Consider the following 10446-nt stretch of genomic DNA (forward strand, 5'->3'; position numbering starts at 1 on the left):
GTTCTCTATGAAAATGCGTTATTGTGATCGTGTCAAGGACTTATGAAAAAAAGATTAATAAAAGGCAATATATATTTATTCTTGAAAATACTAATTAGTCGTTTTAAGTTTGCTTAATCGTGAAATTAAATCCTTAAATTGAATTTAAAATGTTATAATTGACCACCTTTAGTTTAACAAAAGTGAAATTCAACCTTATTATTTTTTTTAATTTAAATATTTTATGCTTAATTACAAGTTCTTACCCAATTCAACAACTTTACAGTTTTTTTCTAATCTACAAATCATAATACAACTCATACATTTTTATAAAATAAAACTTTGCCGATTTTTATATAATTTATTCATGTACAATTAATTTTAATGTTACATAATTTTTTATAGAAATTAGTAAATTAAAGTTGTAAGTAATGCTTTCTTTTGTGAATATGAATTTAAGATGTTTTTTTTTTTGTGAGATTTCGGTTAAAAACAAAAGAATGTGTATGTCATGTAAATTTAAAATCTAGTTCTTTCAAGTTTGCATGGAATAACTTGGAGATCTCAATAATGTCCTCATAATCTCCTTTTACAAGGTCCGTCTAACATTAGTAAAAGTGTGTATATGTAGTATAATAATTTATAGGGGGTTAAATAGAATAAAAGTCTATACCTCATACTCTTATTTAAAGCAAGCCCGTCAATAAGGGCGAATCTAGAAATAAAATTTTAGGATAATAAATTTTCCACATATCGTTTTATGTTTATGTTAAGGGATTTTATCCTCCTATAAACTACATGATATATAGTTTATGGCAACCAAATATAAGGGGTTTTGTTCAATTGAGGTGGAAATTAGGTGAGAAGTAAAAAAACATGAGTATCATTTAAGCTTGGAAAATAAGACCCAATTCATTAGAATATTAAATTTGGTTATATTTTCGTCACATCTTTTAATACTATATGATTACAAGCAATATAAGCGTCATTACATACATAAATTAGTGTTGCATGCATGATGCATGTGTAGATATAACTAATAATTGAAATTGTGTTAACACATACGAAGCAAAACAAATGAAATATGTTATTATAAATATTATTTAGTATTCGTATAGCGCATGAGCTTACGTAATGATGGAAATTCTTATCATTTATTTGTTACACATCACTCCATTTTGAGCGCAGCCTCTGTACAACATTTCGTCTATACATGCAAGAGGGCTAAAAATCCCTATGTCTATTATCTTTCATCCGAAAGATATCAATATCGTCATTATAGGGACAAAAGACTCTTTCATTCTAGTACATAAGATTCTGGAGATGGAGGTACTTTAAATTTGTATTTCTAGCATGTCGAGGTACTTTGCATTGGATAGCCTAGGAGACATAATTTAAATTTTATGGTTGATTGTGTGTTGGTCTATACAGGATGTAGCGCTAAAAAAAGGACACTAAAAAAGAGTTACGGGTTTAGCAATAACAAACTTGGAAGATTTGTTGATCTCAACAGGCGTAGACGCTCGGGTGTTTATCTCATACAAATCTCTCTATTATCTGTATAATGTTGAGTGCCTTTGTGTACTAATAATCTTTTGTTTTATGAACCTGTCTAGATTTGCGTGTGGAGTAAAGATGATCATGAAGGGCAAAGAACAAATGCGGTGTATTTGGAGTTTCCACAAAGAACATCGATACCACCATCGGACACACTTATCGAGTTTCACCGAGACCAGAAACATGTAATTGTCATACACAAGCTACAACTACAACTGGCTCAATATGAAACAAGGTGGTTAACACGCCTAAATCAGGTTTGTCAATTTCCAGGTATTAAATACCGATTTGTGATTATGTTGAATAGACGACTAATAGTGTATTTTTATCAATTGTAGTGGGTTATAACAGATTGCTATGGATACATCTCTCACGCGACATATTCGTGTGATGGTAACCTAGTAAACACAGGTTTTACGGATGGAGCGATTCGCATCTTTAATGCTGCAAGCCTCGTAATAAAATGTCGGATTGATCCTAGTGTATACCTACCATCAAGCCGGTACAATTCACAAACACTTATATGCCATTCATAATAAATTGTTTAAGGAAATTTTTTTTCTTATCAAATCTTGTATAATTGATATTGTTGTAGTCTCTCCATCGTCCATTCACTTGTGATCGAGACACATCCAGAAAGACCAAATCAGTTTGACGTAGGAGTGGTATATGATGGGTTTTATGTAGACTTGTAAAAATATGACCCAAACCGAAAACCGACCGTAACCCGACTCGTAAATAACCCGATTTCTTCAACCCGAACCCGTTTTGACCCGTAAACAACGAGTCAAAACCCGACCCGCAGAAGGTTGACCGTTGGGTTAAGACAATAAATCTTCATTAAAATAAACAATGTCTTATATATATTGACTTATATTTTTTTAAGGAAAGATATGTATATATGCGGCATGTGTGTCATGTCATCACTTCAAACCTCATGTCACGTCATCACCTTAAAGTGTGTGTCATATTGTTACTTTCACCGTGGTTTAGTACATTGAATTGTATTCCACGTCAGCACTGCATGACACCTCATCACCTCGGACCACATGCCACGTCATTGTAATACTACGGTTTTATGAGTCTATGAGTACTCTATCGAGTGGGGCTTACTCTGTCGAGTAAGTAGTTTTTTACGCAAAACAGTAGACTGCCTGTAGGGTACTCGATCGAGTAAGTTGGGTACTCGATCGAGTAGGGGGCACTCGATCGAGTAAGTGTCTTACTCGATCGAGTACGTGGGTTTACGGGTGATATTTGACGGGTGTTATTAATAATGCGGGAATGATATATAAGGCTTTCGTCACTTTTCTCAATACACTTTTACAATCTAAAAACCTTCAAGAGAAGATTAGAAGTTATGTTGAATCATCCTCGCCGCATTATTAACAAATCCCGGAGCTAGAAGTGTTGGATCTTGTCGTTCTTTATACCTTTGTGATCCTTGCGTCGAGGGTAAGCTCTACATATCTTTTTTATATCGTTTGGTTAATTTTGGTTAAACCCTAAATTGGAGAGATTCTGAGTCAGCTGTGTGATCGTCTGATTTCGTGTTGCTTTCCAGGTAGGGTTTCCCTACTCAGTATTAGTTATATGATGTGTGTGGTGATTGTGCTGTAGTTAGTGATTGTTGATTGATTCAGACGGTTGTAATTTCATATTGTTGATTGATTCAAACGGTTGTGATTTCATATTATTGATTGTTTCAGACGGTTGTTGATTTTGGGTTGTGGTTACTATTTATCTATCTGTGTTCTTCGGAGTGCGTCCCTGGCTGAGTGGAGTCACTTGCAGGAGTGGCTTCACGCCCTTGATTCGCCTCCTGTGGAACCCGCCACATGAGGGATGTGCACATTAAGGAACATGGGTTTATCGCTCGATGAGATGAGCGGGGCTTAGGTGGGAACGGCTGCGGTCTCCCACTGGCGGGGGTGGAGTACCTATTGTGATGGGTACTCTGGCAGGGCTACACAATTTAGTGTGTAGTCAGTTGTGTGGAGATTGATGATGGAGACTGGGGATTGATGTGTTGATTGACCTGCTTGGTATTTGCTTCATGTTGGTTTGTATCGTGTAATTAGTACTGACCCCGCTTAAATATTTTAAAAACTGTGGTGATCCATTCGGGGATGGTGAGCAGTTATTGAGCAGGTATGATATGACGCATATGGGATAGCCGGGATGAGTCATCACTTTTAGTTAGAAGAGTCTTGCGCTGTGTCAGACGATGTCCTTTAGTTCTTCAGTTTTATTAGTAGACAGTTTTGGTTTGAGAAATGTAATCACTTAAATTATATTTACTTTTAAAGTACGTTTCTTTATTGTCTTATGATTATCATTGCCTCGGGTGACCGAATGGTAGCACTTTCATGCCTTAAGTGGTCCTGGTAAGGCACTTAGAGTATGGGGGTGTTACAAAGTAGTATCAGAGCGATGATCCTGAAACCTGTAACCAATGAACCTAATGAACATAGGGAGTCAAATTAAAATGAACACGGAGTAGAAGTTGTAGGAGCTAATGCAAAGACTTGGGAGACGTCCTAAAGTCGCGAACTCGCCCTACAATTTTGAACCGGCCACCATGGGATATAAGTCGGGATCGTTATGTGTTTATCTTGTGAATTGTGTATCTATATAGAAATGTGTGGTATGAATCAGTGGATGTATGATTGTGGTGGAATGAGAAATGTGGTAAATGATAAAGTGTTGTGAATAGGCATGTTGCATGATATTTGGTTTACAGTGATGTTTGGAATTGTTGGAAAAGTACATGAGAAAATGAATGATGTGGTGGAAAAGGGAAGTAGATAATATGATAATATGTGATGGGTAATGATGTTGTAGGATGAATGGTTTATAATGTGTCTATACTAGTAACATGTTATTAGGAGGTGTGATAAGATTATACATAGTTTTGTTTGCGTAAAGTTATATATTAATTTCATATACTTGCCTACTGTTATATCATATGCACTTGTTAGATGAAGAATGTGGTTGAAATAGATGAATTGATTGGAAAAGATGAAGTGTCAATTGCATGAGAATATGAATTTTGTGAATATGAATATGTTTAGATGACGAAGTGGATTTGTAATATTGTTGCGTTAGTAACATGGAAATAGGATTTGTAATCTATGAGTATGTTTTGTGTTACGAAAAGTTATAAAATTAAAGCATGCGGTTAGTACATGATTAATAAGTTAAATAATATATTTGCATGATGGATGTTGTTGCTTGACTTTTGAAGATAGTAACATGTGATTAGCAATACTAGTTTTATGAGTATTGAGTTGTTTTTGTCTACCTTGTTGTTGTTTAAGTCGTTTGGAAGAAAAAATCAAGTAGTTGTGTTTTTCGGTTATAGAGAGGTTGTCTTTAAACTGTTATAACTCGAGATGTATATATGATTTTGATGTGATTCTACTTGGAGGTGATAGATTGTTCTTTTACGATTCTAACGATAGGCCACACGCCCAAAACGACCAAGAAACGAGTGAGTTATGACCCTTTTACGAAAACTGGACAGTGCTGAGAAATGTGTAGGGTACTCGATCGAGTGGCCCTGGTAATTTTTTATACGTGTCTCTGACTTTCACCTACTCGATCGAGTAAATCATTTACTCGATCGAGTGGCCTGTACTCGATCTAGTGACCCCTGTTTTGGGTCGTATGCTTATCTTTTGAATTCGTTGCATATTATGTTTAATTCAAAGGTGTTATTGTGCTTCTTTATGCATTGTTTTACATGTATGTTGGTCCTGATGCGTAAGTTACCCAATCTTATGATGTAAGGAGTGGTACCTGTGGTGAGTTTGAATTCGGTGGGAGGACATGAGTTATGTGTGGTTGTGATGGATAGTGGAAAAAGCAAAGAAGGATTGGTAAGGTATATTGAGGCATGAAGCATATTTTGTGAGATGACATGAGTGATATGATTGTGTGTTGAGTAATGTAAAGGTAAATGATTGTGGGCAAGGGATGATGTGAGTTTATGGAACGTGAGAATGAAAAGATTGAAATGAGGGGTGCAAAGGGTGGTAACTTGAGATTCGTAAGGGATTATGGTGGGAGATGGTTAGGAATTGTGTTGGTTAAGAATATATATAATGAAAGGTCGTTTTAGAGGGATTGAGAAGAGTGGTATATAGTGAACTTAATGGAGACATGTCTCGACGTGGATTTGCAGATAGTGACTGAGTTTGGGAATTTGTGTTATCAAGAGGTGAAACTAACGTGTGATTTCCTTGGGCAATTAACGGTATAAAATGAATTTTGATTTCTAGAGATGTAAAAAGGGAGATGCAATTGTTTGAACAAGTAAACGTTGATTCTATGGATGGATTGGTGGCAAGGGTGAGTGATAGCATAATAAGAGAATATTTATGGTAAGAAAGAGTGGGATGATATCTATATAAAATGATGAGATGTGAGTTTTGGAGCAATGAGAAGGTAACCGGAGCACTAGAGAGTTAGATAGAAATAATGAAGAGTTGAATGGTTAATTGATTTTGTCGAGTGTAAAAGAAAAGACTGAGGGGAGTAAAACTAGGATAATGTTCACCGAAGTTATGTGATATAAAAGTAAGGAATCGTCGAGATGTATAATACTATCATGAGGATTTGAGTTAACGGTAACATAGGAGTTTCGGGACAACATGATTAGTCATGGGTTTTGAGGAATTAAGGGAGTAAGAAGTTGATAGAGTATCTGCACGATATGAGATCTTGGTGGTGAGTCGGGTGACGATACAGTTAAGGATAGTATTGGGAAGAATGTCGTAAATTTTGTTGGTGGATCTGATGTCATGATTTGGGATGTTAACCAAATATAGGAAAGAAACTGTGATGTTTTGATGTACGAACGGTGGTAGTGTGGAGGTGTTGTCACTAGTGGTTAAGGGTGATGATAAATAGGAAAGATGGTAATTCTAAAGAGGTTGATTTTGTAGAGACCGAATTGATATGTATGGTTATGAGGAAGTATAAGACGTAGTATTAGGAGGCGGTTCCTCGTAATGAGGGTCATCTGTATGGTTATGTATGGCAGAAAGTGCTGGTTATGCGAATGGGAGAATGTGTTATGAGGGGCATACGAGTTAAGCTCGGGTGAGAGGTAACCTTTGTCAGGTGGATACTTACATGATCAGGATTGACTAGTTGGATGTGATTACGGGTCTATGATGTGTATGAATGTTTGTGTGAGGTTTTGACCTCACAAGAAGTGGTATTGTGTGATAATTATAAAGTTGTTGTCTGAATTTTCTATATGTTGCGTACGGTAACCTGATTGAATGATAAAAAAAATGGTAATAGTTTGGTTGATCTGACATGGTTAGTTATAATTGTATGTGTATTTATAATACATGTGTATTCCGTGAAATGGTATGGATGATGGTCATGAGGTGCTTATCCGTTTATTCATATAATATGTTGCGTTGTGATTTAGTAAAGTGGATTTGAGTAAGTTTTCTTGTCCGAGAAGTTATTTCTGAGTCAGTGTTTATGGGATTGTGTATGTTGCGATGTCTATCGGTGTGGTTGTGGTGCCTCGGGTGGTGATCCAGGCACGGTACTTAGTGTTGTGATGCAGTTATTTTCGCACTGCGGTGTGGCTGTTGGTGGCGGTGTTGCGATGCCGTCACCGGTTGTGGTGGAGTAGGCGGGATGATTATGATTCGAGTTTCGAAAGTATATACCAGTTATACATAGATTGTTGTTTTGCTTGTTGTTGTTTCCTGTGAGTTTCAGTTTGAACATGTAGACTGTTGTTTGTTTGTTAATGTTTCTTACCAGTTTCAGTTTGGGAATGAGGGTAGAGTATGATATAAAAGAGAGTTGTATATGTTTTCGTTGTTGTCATGGTATAGTGATATTCTGTTGATGTGATACAGTTGTCAGAAGTTGTTATAGTACGTTTGACCTTGTTGTAGATGGGGCATTGGTGCACATAGTCATGGCAAGTGATTCATAGAACATGTGTGGTAATGATCTGAAAGCTGCAGGTGGTTCATAATCCTTCGTTGAGACAGTGAGTGTAGGGTGTTGGGAATTAGTGTCATGTTAAGTTATGTATGAGTTTTGCGGTAAAGAAAGAAAAGAACTTGAGGATCTAGTGTGAGTGTATGTAATAATTATGGATCGTGAGTTATGAGTATGGAGATAGGTGCAGGTATAGAGGATTATGTCGTTTTGGCAGTAATAGGGAACAATTGAAGTTTTGGTTAAGCTAAAGATTTTGAGGTATAGGTTAGGTGGCGTGACGAGTGAATTGAAGTATGAGAATTGTTTAAGTAAGAGAGCCTTAGATATATGCATTGCGAGTGTTTAGATTATAGGTGGTTATCTTTCACATGCGGTGGTGAAGAGGATAATGAGAAGATATAGCTAGGATTTAGTATTAGTGAGTTACGAGGGCGTAACATTTATCTTAAGAGCAGTAGGATGCGGCAAAAAGAGTTTGATGGTTGTAGATGTTGTAGTATATTTGGAAGTTTGAGTCTTAATGGAGAATAAATGATGGTTTTCTGTTGTGGTTGATTTTGTTAAAGGTCATGACCGTGCTTGTAGTAGTGTGATGTCTAGGAGTGCGTGAATATTTCGATAGTGTTGACAGTTGGATAATGATGATTACGAGTTTGATAGTTTTGGCAGTTGAATGATGATGTTTATGAGTGTGATTAAACTTCGAGGACGAAGTTCCTTTTAAGGGTGGTAGAATATAATATTCCGTTTGATGTTATGAGTATGTTGATATTAGATTTTCTAGTGGATGATATGTTACGGAGCTAGCAGCGTTTGTGTTGGTAGTGTATGGAGTTAGTGTCGAGAGAGATATAATGTAGTTGATACGATATCGTGAGACATGTTGTGGAGGTAGGCGTAGTTGGTAGAGTTGATGTTAAGAGTTCATGTTTTATAGGGTGAGGTTTTGTTTTGAGTTCTTAGTTGCATTGTTGTGTCTTAATCGAGTTGGTAGGTTTGTTTTTCTTTATGTATGGGTTGAACTTCGGGGACGAAGTTCTTTTTAAGGAGGGAAGATTGTAATACTACGGTTTTATGAGTCTATGGGTACTCTATCGAGTGGGGCTTACTCTATCGAGTAAGTAGTTTTTGACGCAAAACAGTAGTCTGCCTGTAAGGTACTCGATCGAGTAAGTTGGGTTCTCGATCGAGTAGGGGGAACTCGATCGAGTAAGTGTCTTACTCGATCGAGTACGTGGGTTTACGGGTGATATTTGACGGGTTTTATTAATAATGCGGGAATGATATATAAGGCTTTCGTCACTTTTCTCAATACACTTTTACAATCTAAAACCTTCAAGAGAAGACTAGAAGTTACGGTGAATCATCCTCGCCGCATTATTAACAAATCCCGGAGCTAGAAGTGTCAGATCTTGTCGTTCTTTATACCTTTGTGATCCTTGCGTCGAGGGTAAGCTCTACATATCTTTTTTATATCATTTGGTTAATTTTGGTTAAACCCTAAATTGGGGGATTTGGGGGTTCTTATGATTATATGGTTACGGTAGTGATAATATGTGTGTATGTTTAGGAGGAGGCTTTGTTGAGGAGAGATTCTGAGTCAGCTGTGTGATCGTCTGATTTCGTATTGCTTTCCAGGTAGGGTTTCCCTACTCAGTATTAGTTACATGATGTGTGTGCTGATTGTGCTGTAGTTAGTGATTGTTGATTGATTCAGACGGTTGTAATTTCATATTGTTGATTGATTCAGACGTTGTGATTTCATATTGTTGATTGTTTCAGACGGTTGTTGATTTTGGGTTGTGGTTACTGTTTATCTGTTTGTGTTCTTCGGGGTGCGTCCCTGGCTGAGTGGAGTCACTTACGGGAGTGGCTTCACGCTCTTGATTCGTCTCCTGTGGAACCCGCCACAGGAGGGGTGTGCACATTAAGGAACATGGATTTATCGCTCGATGAGATGAGCGGGGCTTAGGTGGGAACGGCTGCGGTCCCCCACTGGCGGTGTGGAGTACCTATTGCGATGGGTACTCTGGCAGGGCTACACTATTTAGTGTGTAGTCAGTTGTGTGGAGATTGATGATGGAGACTGGGGATTGATGTGTTGATTGAGCTGCTTGGTATTTGCTTCATTTTGGTTTGTATCATGTAATTAGTGCTGACCCCGTTTAAATGTCTTAAAAACTGTGGTGATCCATTCGGGGATGGGGAGCAGTTATTGAACAGGTATGATATGACGCATATGGGATAGCCGGGATGAGTCATTACTTGCAGTTAGAAGAGTCTTCCGCTGTGTCAGACAATGTCCTTTAGTTGTTCAGTTTTATTAGTAGACAGTTTTGGTTTGAGACATGTAATCACTTAACATGTCACTAGTTTTTTGTTTAAATGTTTGGGTTTGTGCTGAATTTGTAGGTTTTTTTTATCGAGTTAATTTGAAATTAGAGAGAGAGAGAGAAGGTGAAAGAGAGAAATTGAAAAGAGAGTAAATGAGACAGTTGAATCACTTGTATGTGTGGTGTTTTGATTTTTTGTGGTGATTATTGTTATTGGGAAACTAATAAATAATATTTAATTCCACAATGTCAACTCATCCTCTCTTTCTACCACATTTACACTACCCATGCGTACACTTTCCCATGCACTACACTGTTTGTACCATTTTGCAATAATACGGTACTATCCGACCCGTCGCAACCTTATGACGGATATATCTGTCACAAGGAAGACTAATTGATGACTTTGAACTTGAGTTATGATACAAAGGTTACAAAACCAAGGGAGTCGGTAGTTCTTGATTTATCATTTTTGTTCATCAATATATTTCATATAGCTATAATAAGTACTCTCTCTGTCACAATCATTTGTTTGCATTTACCTTGATGTATCACTCACAAAGAATAAAAATGACATACAAATTATTGAGACAGA

Source organism: Silene latifolia, chromosome 8 (genome assembly GCF_048544455.1).
Source record: "Silene latifolia isolate original U9 population chromosome 8, ASM4854445v1, whole genome shotgun sequence".
NCBI lineage: Eukaryota > Viridiplantae > Streptophyta > Magnoliopsida > Caryophyllales > Caryophyllaceae > Silene > Silene latifolia.